The sequence below is a fragment of the Apium graveolens genome, chromosome 9 (genome assembly GCF_009905375.1).
Source record: "Apium graveolens cultivar Ventura chromosome 9, ASM990537v1, whole genome shotgun sequence".
Classification (NCBI taxonomy): domain Eukaryota; kingdom Viridiplantae; phylum Streptophyta; class Magnoliopsida; order Apiales; family Apiaceae; genus Apium; species Apium graveolens.
In genome coordinates this window covers 205,825,902-205,838,388 of record NC_133655.1, presented here as the reverse complement: position 1 = coordinate 205,838,388, position 12,487 = coordinate 205,825,902, and the positions used below count along the sequence as shown (strand labels likewise).

At 38.9% G+C, this 12,487-nt stretch overlaps 1 non-coding gene across 1 annotated transcript; it reads right to left on the bottom strand.

The window, feature by feature from the left end:
- Window positions 1-2,682: 2,682 nt before the first annotated feature.
- Window positions 2,683-2,789, bottom strand: LOC141688212 (small nucleolar RNA R71). The gene has a single exon (XR_012561670.1). It is a non-coding gene; the product is annotated as a small nucleolar RNA R71 (small nucleolar RNA).
- Window positions 2,790-12,487: the final 9,698 nt, after the last annotated feature.

Below are 12,487 nucleotides of genomic sequence, written 5' to 3'. Positions count from 1 at the left end.
ACAACTAATAGAGATTACTCACGTGTCAATAGTGGTTCACTGAGTGATAGTTGTACAAGTGTCCTTAGACTTGAGATCGTTAAAGTTATCTTATATATAATGAACTGTGCTTTGGTTTAGTCCTTAGTCTCAAGGACATCCATTAGGTCTATTTTGGGCATAGGAATTTGTGTATAGAGATAGTTAACGTCAATAGATGACTACCCCTTCCAGTACATGAAGAGAATATCCTATGTTATTCTTAGTATGCAAGTTCTGGAATCTCTGACCAGAGTATATGAAATTAGAAATGAGTTTCTAATTTGCATTAATATGAACTTTGCATTATGAATAAGAAATCATATGATTAAATTTGATAGGCCTAATACAAGATCCATGCCTTGTATTTAATCGGGATATTATAAGAGTAGAAGGAATTCATTGTACGGTAACTATTCATTGACAGGTTCTTGGTATTCTAAGTAGTGAATTCATATTATCCGGATAATATGAGCATCCTTAAGTACTTGCGAAGGACTAAGGATATTTTTCTTGTTTTTTGGTGGTGGATCTGAGTTGAAAATAGAGGGTTATACTTACACTAGTTTTCAATCAGAAAGTGATGATAGCGAATCCATGTCAGGGTACGTGTTTACTCTGAATGGTGATGCGATTAGTTGGAAGAGTTCCAAACAGTCTATAACGGCTGACTCCACAGCGAAAGCAGAATATATAGCTGCAAGTGAGGCTGCAAAAGAAGCCGTTTAGATGAGCAAATTTGTTTCTGAGTTGGGAGTTGTTCCTAGCATTGAGGAGCTTATTGTGATGTATTGTGATAACAATGCAGTAATATCACAAGCCATGGAACCTAGGTCTCATAAAAATTCCAAACATGTTTTGCGACGCTTTCATTTGATTAGGGAAATCATTGAAAGAGGAGATGTCAAGATTGAGAGAGTTGACACACATAACAACGTAGCAGACCCACTCACAAAGTCATTATTTCAGATTCACTTTGATCGTCATAAAGAGAAGATGGGTATTAGATACCAGGGTGATTGGCTTTAGTTCAAGTGGGTGATTGAAAGTGTTTGTCCTAAATCCAATCATGTATGATGAGTTAGGAAGAACTTTCTTGTATTCCTATTAGATTTCATTGAAATTAATAAAAGACTTGTTATGTTTTTATTATGGGCTTTATCTATTTAAAGTGTTTTAAATAAGATGTTCCATAGTTTAGAGTAAAGCTTCTAGAATTATAATGAGATTATAATACTGAGATCTAGAAGATGATAGCTCTAGACTTAAACAGTTCCTGATCATAGGATAACTAATCGTATGTTAGTGAATCCGCAAAGATTGGTACATACTATGCTTTCTCCCTTCAGGAGGATGTCTGTTCTCATAGGAATTTGTGTGGTGACACTATAGCTAGTATGTAGGTGCTTATTAGGGAATAAGTTCACTGAACATGACTCGATAAGTTGAACAACTAATGAAGATTACTCACGTGTCAATAGTGGTTCACTGAGTGATAGTTGTACAAGTGTCCTTAGACTTGAGATCGTTAAAGTTATCTTATATATAATGAACCATGCTTTGGTTTAGTCCTTTGTCTCAAGGATATCCATTAGGTCCATTCTGGGCATAGGGATTTGTGTATAGAGATAGTTAACATCAATAGAGGATCTACCCCTTCCAGTACAGGAAGAGAATATCCTATGTTATTCTTAGTATGCGAGTTCTGGAATCTCTGGCCAGAGTGTATGAAATTAGAAATAAGTTTCTAATTTGCATTAATATGAACTTTGCATTATGAATACGAAATCATATGATTAAATTTGATAGGCCTGACACAAGATCCATGCCTTGTATTTAATCCGGATATTATAAGGGTAGAAGGAATTCATTGTACGATAACTAGTCACTGACAGGTTCTTGGTATTCTAAGTAGTGAATTCATATTATCCGGATAATCACGATATGTTGAGAAGCATCACTCACGATGTAGAATAAATATAATTAATCAGTTAATTATATTTAGTAAATTTTATTATTCATGTAAATAATTAATAAAAGTTTATTATTATTTATTTCTACTACCGGCATAATATTGAACCTACAGGGTCACACCATAAAAGAATATTGTCTTTGATGAAATAATGAGAGAGAGAATTATTTTCAAAATAGTTTAGAAAAAGAAATAATGATTAAAATAGTTTTAATTATTATTAAAGAATTTTATAAAGATAAAAGGTGGGGTTAATATATATATATAAAGATATATTATAAAATCCTAGGTTAGCCCTACAAATAGAATGAGATGGCTCATTCTATTCATATACTTGGTTTTGTGAAAACCCTAGTCTCCATCTTCTTCCTCTCTCTCTCTCTCTCCCAAAAACTCCATTTTTATAAAAGCTCGGTTTTATAAAAGGTTCATCGAAGAGGATCTTTCTTGGTGGATACCGGTAGAGTGCTTCACACACTGAGGAGCAACTGCTAGCACTCCATTTTTATAAAGCTTCGATTCACAAGGTATGGTTACGATTCCTCAGTGTTTCCTTTTTATACGTTTTTCTATATGTGCGGTATATGGTTTTTACGGAATAAATGTTATATCACGCTTGCGCTCATCCGTAAATTCCTTCAGATCGTGCTCAAAAGTTTCTCACTAAATTATTCCCTATGGCAAAGACTGCTACAATCAAGAATGCTCTTACTCAGTTTGCTCAGCAAACTGGAGAATCTCTGTGTGAGGCTTGGGATTGATATAAGGAGATGTTAAGGAAGTGCCCACACCATGGCATGCCTGATTGGATGATTATTAACTGTTTCTATAATGGATTTGGTGCTACTTCTAGACCCATGCTTGATGCAGCATCAGGAGGAGTCTTGTGGGCTAATAGTTATGATGAAGCTTATGAATTTATTGAACTGATGGCTTCTAATGAGTACCAGAATCCTTCCCAGAGACTGACTCAGGGAAAGGTGGCATGAATTCTGGAGTTGGATGCAGCAACTGCTATAGCTGCCCAACTTAAGGCTTTGATGATAAAGGTGGACACTTTGGCTAATTATGGAGTTAATCAAATCACTAGTGTCTGTGAGCTTTGTACCGGTGCCCCATGAGATCTATTAGTGCGCAATTTCTAGTAAATCAGCTCAGTTTGTGAGCACCTTTCAGCGTTCGCAGCAACCTGTGCCAGCCACTTATCATCCCAACAACCGCAATCATCCTGATTTCAGTTGGACCAACGCTCAGAATGCGGTTCAACAGCCTTATCAACAGTATCCAGCTAAGCAGTACAACCCCCTGGTTTTTAGCAACCACAATATGCACCAAGACAACAACTCCAGCTACAACAAGCTAATGAAAAATCTGAATTAGAGGAGTTGAAGCTTATGTGCAAAAGTCAAGCTATTTCTATCAAGACCTTGGAAAATCAAATCGGGTAAATTTCCAATGCCTTGCTAAATCGTCAGCCTGGTACACTACCTAGTGACAATGAAGTGCCAGGAAAGAGGGAAGCTAAGGAGCAGGTAAAGGCAATCACTTTGAGGTCTGGAAAGGTTGCGAATCTCGAACAAAATCAAGCGTTGACTGAAGAAGTTGGGGCTGAGAAAGAAGTAGAGTAGCAGGAAGTACAAGTGGAACCAAGGAAGACTACTGTTGAGCACACTCCTCCTGAGGGTAATACATGGGAGAAATAGATCTATCCTCCACCTCCTTTTCCTAAGCGGCTGCAGAAGAAAAAGCTAGACAAGCAATTTGAGAAGTTTTTGGAGGTGTTCAAGAAATTTCATATCAACATACCTTTCGCCGAGGCTCTTGAGCAGATGCCTAGTTATGCAAAGTTTATGAAAGGTATTCTCTCTCAGAAAGTGAAGCTAGATAATTTAGAGACTGTCGCTCTCACGGAGGAATGCAATGTTGTGCTGCAATAGAAGTTGCCTCCAAAGCTTAAAGATCCAGGAAGTTTCACTATTCCGTGTACTATTGGAAAAATGTCTTTTGACAGATGCTTATGTGACTTGGGAGCTAGCATCAATCTGATGCCCTTGTCAATCTTCAAGCAGTTGGACTTACCTGATCCAAAACCAACTTATATGACCTTGTAGTTGGTCGACCGTTCTATTACATATCCGCGAGGTATTCTGGAGGATGTCTTGGTCAAGGTTGATAAACTCAGCTTCCCTGTTTATTTCGTAATTCTTGATTTCAAGGAGGATAAAAAGATTCCCTTAGTCTTGGGAAGACCTTTCTTGGCAACGGGCAGAACCTTGATAGATGTGTAGAAGGGTGAGCTCACAATGTGTGTGCTGGATTAGGATGTAACTTTTAATGTGTTCAATGCTATGAAATTTCCTACGGAAAATGAAGAGTTCTTAAAGGTGGAGTTTGTCGATTCTGTGGTTACTTCAGAACTTGATCAATTGCTAAGGTACGATGCCTTAAAAAAAACCTTATTGGGAAATTTAGATAGTGAAGATGATGAAGGTGAAGAAAAATTGCAATATTTGAATGCTTCTCCCTGGAAGAGGAAGATTGATATGCCTTTTGAATCTCTTGGAATGGAGGAATTAAACAAAGCTCTTAAATGCCTCAAACCATCTATTGAGGAAGCTCCCACTCTGGAGCTTAAGCATTTACCTTAGCATTTGCGGTGTGCATTTTTAGGTGATAAATCTACTTTGCCTATTATTATTGCATCTGACCTTTCAGGTAGTGACGAGGAAAAGATTTTGAGGATTCTGAGAGAGTTCAAATCGGCAATTGGCTGGACTATAACAGATATTAAGGGAATCAACCCTTTTTATTACATGCATAAAATTCTACTAGAGGAAGGTAGCAAGCCTACGTTCGAGCAGCAAAGATGACTTAATCCAATCATGAAGGAAGTAGTGAAGAAGGAAATTCTTAAGTGGCTAGATGTAGGGATCATTTATCCTATTTCTGACAGTTCGTGGGTAAGCCCAGTTCAATGTGTGCCAAAGAAAGGTGAAATTACTGTGGTAGAAAATAAGAAGAATGAGCTTATTCCTACTAGAACAGTCATGGGGTGGAGAGTTTGTATGGACTACAGGAAGCTGAACAAAGCCACTAGGAAGGATCACTTCCCTTTGCCCTTCATTGATCAGATGCTTGACAAATTGGTCGGTCATAAGTACTACTATCTTCTGGATGGTTATTCGGGTTACAATCAGATTTGTATCACTCCAGAAGATCAGGAAAAGACTACCTTCACTTTTCCATTTGGTACTTTCTCCTTCAGACGAGTTTCTTTTGGTCTGTGTGGTGCACCAACCACATTTCAGAGATGTATGATGGCAATCTTTTCTAATATGATTGGACATAATGTGGAGGTGTTCATGGATGACTTCTCTGTATTTGGCGATTCGTTTGATGAATGCTTGCAAAATCTTGGACATGTTCTCAAAAGGTGTGTTGAGACCAATCTGGTTCTCAATTGGGAGAAATGTCACTTTATGGTGCGACAGGGCATTATTCTTGGGCACAAGGTTTCTAGTAAGGGTCTTGAATTGAACAAAGCCAAGGTGGGGGTCATTGAGAATCTTCCTCCACCTATTTCAGTTAAAGGAATTCACAGATTTCTTGGTCATGGGGGTTTCTATAGGCATTTCATCAAAGATTTCTCTAAGATTTCGAAGCCATTGTGCAGTTTGCTAGAGAAAGATGTACCTTTCAAGTTTGATGATGAGTGCCTTGCAGCTTTTGAAATATTGAAGAGGAGTTTAATCACGGAACCGATCATAACTGCACCTGATTGGAATGAACCTTTTGAAATGATGTGCGATGCAAGTGACTATGCAGTCGGAGCAGTTCTTGGGTAGAGGAAAACAACATATTTCATGTGGTCTACTATGCTAGCAAGACCCTAAATGGTACTCAACTGAATTATACTACTACGAAGAAAGAACTTTTGGCTATTGTCTATGGTTTTGAGAAATTTCGTTCTTATCTACTTGGGACTAAGGTGACAGTTTTCACTGATCACACTGCAATTTATTATCTCGTCTTAAAGAAGGACTCAAAGCCTGGATTGATTAGATGGGTTCTTTTGCTTCAAGAATTTGAACTAGAGATCAAGGACAAAAAGGGGACTGAAAATCAAGTCGTTGATCATCTCCCGCGTTTAGAGAATCATAATGCTACTTCATTGGATAAGACATTGATAAATGAGTCTTTTCCCGACGAGCAGCTGTTTGGAGTGCAAGAAGAAGAACCGTGGTTTGCAGACATTGTGAACTACCTTGTGAGTAATATCATGCCTCCCGACTTATCTTATGCTCAAAGGAAGAAGTTTCTACATGAATTGAAGTGGTATATATGGGATGAGCTGTTTCTTTTTCGACAAGGAGCTGACAAAATCATCAGGAGATGTATTCCTTACAGTAAAACGGGGGGGATCTTGCGAGATTGCCACTCAACGGCTTATGAAGGACATTATGGTTGAGAAAAGACATCAGCTCGTATTCTTCAAGCAGGTTTCTTTTGGACGACCTTGTTTAAAGATGCTCACTAGTTTGTTTTGAAATGTGATCGATGTCAACGTGTCGGTAATATGTCTAAGAGGGATGAGATGCCTCTTATTGTGCTTCTAAAGGTTGAGGTCTTCGATGTTTGTGGAATTGACTTCATGAGGCCATTTCTCTCATCATGTACTAATCAGTATATCTTGTTGGCGGTTGATTATGTGTCGAAATGGGTTAAAGTTAAGGTGTTGCCAACGAACGATGCTAAAGTGGTGCTTAATTTTCTTCACAAGTAGATATTCACAAGGTTTGGAACTCCAAGAGTCATAATCAGTGATGAGGGGTCGCATTTTTGCAATCGCAAGTTCACTGCTATGATGCGAAGGTATAATGTGAATCATCACATTGCCACGACTTATCATCCTCCGAAAAATGGTCAAGCTGAGGTGTCTAACAGAGAGATCAAGCGCATTTTAGAGAAAGCTGTGTGTCCATCGAGGAAAGATTGGTCTTTAAATCTTGATGAAGCTATTTGGGCGTATAGAACAACATTTAAGACTCCATTGGGAATGTTGTCGTTTCAGTTGGTCTATGGTAAGGGGTGTCATTTGCCTGTGGAGCTCGAGCATAAGGCATATCGAGCTTTGAAGAAATTGAATCTTAACTTGGATGCGGCTGGAAAGAAGATGGTACTTCAATTGAATGAACTCGACGAGTTTCAACTTCAAGCTTATGAGAACAACAAAATGTACAAGGAGAAATTCAAGAGGTGGCATGATCGCGGGGTATAATGCTCAAATCATTTATGCCGGGGCAACAAGTTCTTTTGTTCAACTCTCATCTCCGTCTTTTTCCGGAAAGTTGAAGTCAAGGTGGTCAGGGCCCTTCATAATCAAAACTGTGTTCCCACATGGAGCGGTAGAAATTTTTGAGAATGATCAGGGCCAAACATTCAAGGTAAATGGTCAGAGGTTGAAGCATTACTATGGTTCTACGTCGAGCTAGCGATGTAAAAGAAGCGCTTCTTCGGAGGCAACCCAAGTTTGTTGTACATTAGTAGGTAGAGGAAGCAAGAAAAAAGAGAAAAACAAAAAAAATATCAGAAAAAGAAAAAAATTCAGGGCCAACTTCAGTAGCGGAGCGCCCCCGCGCTGATCAAGCGCGCGGCTGCGCTGTTTTTCCAATAACCAAGCACGCCCGCGCTGATCTAGCGCCCGGCCGCACTGGTTTTTCAGAGAGTGAGCGCGCCCGCACTGTCCAAGCGTGCGGCCGCGCCGGGTCCTGTTCGAAAAAAAATAAAAATAATATCAGTAGAATAAAGAGAAAAATCAGGACTTTTACTCCAAAATCAATTCCCACCCGATTTTTACTCTTCCACATCACATAATTCCCTCTCCCAATCAAAACCATTATTCCCACGATTCCCATAATTAATTCCCACTTCTATTCCATATCAAATTCTCACCTCTCCACCTATAAATACACACACTTATACACAAATTCTCCACCACTTCACAAATTCTCAAACACAAATCTCTCTCAAACACTTAGTTTTTATTTTCTCTTATTCAATCCCAATGGCACCAAAGAGACAAATAACGCAAGTAGGCAGCAGCACCACCGATTCTTCATCTGCGGGTGGTGTGAGGCCAAGGTTTTTTACTCCTGAGGCTGAAGAGGAGTACACGACGCTTCTCTCAAAGCCTATTGCTAAGGAGCGAGGTTTTCTCCCATCAGGGAAGGATGGTAAGCTGTTGGAGATGATTCTTAAGATGGGATGGGTTCCTTTTTATGAGGCTCCCACTGCTGTGCCCATGAGTGTTGTATGGGAGTTCTATGCTAACACTAAGGCAGAGAAGAATGGCTTCACGGTGGTTAGGGGGATGACTGTAGAGTACAGTGCTGATGCGATAAGGAGGGTGATTGAGCATCCCGCGAGGAAGCCCAGTCAAGAGACTTGGAACGATAAGACTCCCGAGGACTTCAACTTGGATGTGATCATTGCAACTCTGTGTGTTCCTGAGACCCGCAGGAAGTTCAAGAGGGGCACTACTGATTACTCCACGTTCCCTGCATCGTGCATGAACAGGTTTGCACGGGCTTGGAACTCATTTATTTATGCTAACATCATGCCATCTTCGCATGTGCATGAGATTACTGTGGAGTGTGCTCGTCTGCTATGGGGTATTCTTAAGGGCGATTCAATTGATTTGGGGATGGTTATTTATCAGGGGATTTAGAGATTCTTGAGAGGAGGTACCACGGGTGCTATACCCTATACGTCCGTTGTGATGAAGTTGTGCATGGCAGTTGGGGTTCATTATCCCGCACATGAGCAACTTCAGCTTCCCAGTGCTCCTATTGATAGTTCTACACTGTTGAGTATGCATGAGTGGGGATGAGGTAAGCCTGATCTGAAGGGGCTTGGTTACTCTTTTGACCATATACCAAGTGGGAGGCCTCGCGATCAGATGTATGCGGGTGGAACGTAGCAAGCAAGTAAGGCAGCCTGGAGAGCTCAGTTGTGAGAGGAGCCTGGTTCGCAGCTGCAGCAGCAGCAGGAGGCAGGATGAGCAGATGTTGGAGCTGGTTTGAGTTCGACGCAGTATAGGCGTCTAGCGAGGAGGATGGATGTGATGCACGACATCCATAGTCGGTTTGTACATGATCTCACCCAGGAACTTGGGACAGCTTTTAGAGCCACCGGTATTGACATCCAGTGGCCAGTATTTGGTGAGAACTCCGTGTATCCGCCTCCAGACACGCCTGACACTCCACCCGTTGAGGGTGAGGATTCTGATTCGCAGTAGGTATGCCTGAATTCCTTACTATTACCTTCACTGAGGACAATGAATATTTTAAGTTTGGGGGTAGTAGTTGAAGGAATATGTTTTGTGTGAGTCACATATAGTTGCATATTCATGATAGTTTAGTACATATAGTTTGCATATTTTGCCATGTAGTTTTTTTTTTATTTTTGGTAGTTTTATGATATTTTGTTAATTTAGTCTCATGCATGTGTATTATAACATGATCCCTTAGATGATTTTTCCAGTTGACTTGTGATATTGATGTTAGTGTAGTGATGTCGTATTTAGTGATGTTAAGTCTTCTCGAATTAATTTGCTTGCTAGAGACAATTGTATTTCACTAAGTCTTATAGGTTGCTAGAGTGCTAAATCATGGTCAAGGTTTGTTAGTTTGTCGAGGTTTAATCGCTTGTTTATATTTAGAATTTAGGATATTCTCTTAATAATAAAAGACATGGATATTTAGAAATTGGAGCAAATTGGATTTCATGGCTAGTTGTGTGGCTAGGTGTCAAATGGCTAGTAGCCGACTCATATTTATATGAGTAGTCTAGGGTTGAGCGAGATGAAGCAAAACACACTCGTTCAGAAATTTGAAAAAAAAAGAAAATTGGAAAAAAAGAAAAAAAAGAATAAGTGTTATGTATAATTTATCACGAGTGGGCTCTTTAGTACTCGAGTTATAAAGTTCTTAGGGGACTTTGTGCCTAGTGACCTAAGGCTTTTATAGTCCGGGATCCGCTAACCTAACGCTCGCTACATGGGTACTATTGTATTAGTCTTTTGTGGACCTCACTCATTGCACGATAAAATAAGCATAGTTGTGTTGTTTTGTTATGAATAAAAGCGTGAATCCATATAAAACTCTGATATAAGAATTGAAGTGTTATAAGTCATTTTGAGTCTAGCTTTTATTCTATTTACAAACTTGCGATTGTTTTGATAAGTAGTGAGTCATGGTTATTGATCTAGTTATGATAGTATATCTTTAAGCAGTTGCACACACGCACGTCTCTGGTTTGTAGGTTGATTTATGAGATTTGATTGATCTTTATGTGAATAACTGCATTTGCTGAGGTGTTGTTAATTGGGTTAGTTATTCTATGGGGATCGTTGCATTCATTTAGTTGCATTTATGCATTTTTATTTCTTGTTCATTGAGTCTGTTTATGCTTGAGGATAATCATCGATTCAAGTTTGGGGGTATGTTGAGTGGCATTTATGACACTTTATTACGCTCCGTAAAGCTTTGAATTGGTGTATTTGTACTCAAGTTATTGGTATTTTAATGTGTTTTCTAGTGTTTTAGCATTTCAGGCATTAATCTGAGAATCAAGTGAATTAACATTGATTTGATGCTAATATGGTTTTAGGTTGGTGTCTAAGGAATAAAGCTCGCGAAGACCGGCTCAAATCTACAAGAAAAAGAAAGAAGTCAAGTTTTGAAAGAAGCCCAGCGTGCCCGCGCTGATCAAGCGCGCGACCGCGCTCGAACTTCAGAGAGCCAGCGCGCCCGCGCTGATCAAGCGCGCGGTTGCGCCAGGTCGCGTTTCAAGAATCCTATTTTGAATAGAAGACTGATTTCTGGACTTCTCTGCTGATCAGGGCTGCTATATAAATAACTTTAGGTCATTTTTAATAGGATATCAAGCCAGAGACTTATAAAGGAGAGCCGTAAGAAGACCGTGTTAGCACGATTCAACGAAGAAAAAGAAGATCTTGTTTTTACTTGTGAATCTTTGTTCTAAGTTGTAACTTGGATGCTAGTTTTCTTAGTTATGAACCTTACTCTTGTTTCATACTTGGTTTTATTTTTTCATTATAAAGACTACATTTATTATACCATGCTTTCATCAGAACCCACGTTGATGATGAGTCCGATTATGGGCTAATCGTTATCGTGGGGTTCTAGCGGATTTATTTATGGATTTCTTTAGTTAATTTGTTTCGATGCCTTAGTATGTGATTATTGTATGATAACCTAGTATTGGTTGTGCGTATTCATCTTATGAGCATAGCGAACTTATAAGATAGTGTGTTAATTCTTAATGAAGCGAAAGTGAATTTAAGGATTTAGAACTTGCCATGCTAGCATAGGTTCATGTATTTGTTATGCATGATTCGTAGGTAATTTTAACCATCTTACTTGCTCTATGTAATCAAGATAGATAACTTGTCACACCCCCAACGTAACAAACACAATATATAACTATTAAATTATTTAAAAGAAAGTAAATATAACCGAATCCAAGATCTTACAGTTTAGGGTTTGGAACAGCCCAACACTACCATCTATTACAACTGATTTTAATATCGAGTCCTCACACAAAACTATCTCTTATTCTACCTGAGCTCGAACATACGCATCGGCATCACAAGTCTTATGTGCTGTCTGCTTGAATCTAACCATAGCTGCTAGCTGTAATATCAGGGTTAAAGCAAGGAGTGAGCCAAATGCTCAACAAGTGATAAACAGTACGATACGAAACATAAATCGAGATATATATTAAAGAATGACAATGCGAAGATATAACTAATAATAACAAGAGATGAAATTTTCGGTGATGGCATCATTTGCTTGAATCAAAAAATTTTCAAAATCATAACTTAATCAAAATCATTTTATGACGCTGCGGATTACAGCCGGTGATCAGCCGCGAAGTAATCCCGGACCTCGCTGGGTTCTAAAACATTAATGGGATCCCAAGGCAACTTTTAAGCCTACAATATAAGTGTGGAAATGACTCGCGTCTCAGTCCAGATCCACTATTCAAAGAAAACATTTATCCCCCTTTGGGACTGAAAATCCATATTTTAATCATTTCAAAAACTGATGCCGAATTATAATAAAATCTCTTAAGTAGTAAACATTTTTATCAAGGGATTATAGGTCAACTTTGAAACACTGGAAATATGTCACCAAATTTCAGGGCCATGATCCACTAGACTTTACTATATTAGGGAGATTGAAAGGTTTCCATTTACAAGAACTTTGACAAGGAGATTAGCAAGGCTGTTGGATAATATGAAAGAGTAATGCCAAACTAGGCTTAAAGCAATGGTTTTAGATAAGGTATAGGTATTAAACATCAAGAAGATAAGCATTACTGGTTCCAAGTATGATAGAGGTGTTAAAATACAAAGAAAGTGATCATCAGCTCAAGGTATAACAGGGTATCAAGATTTAGGGTAAGGATATG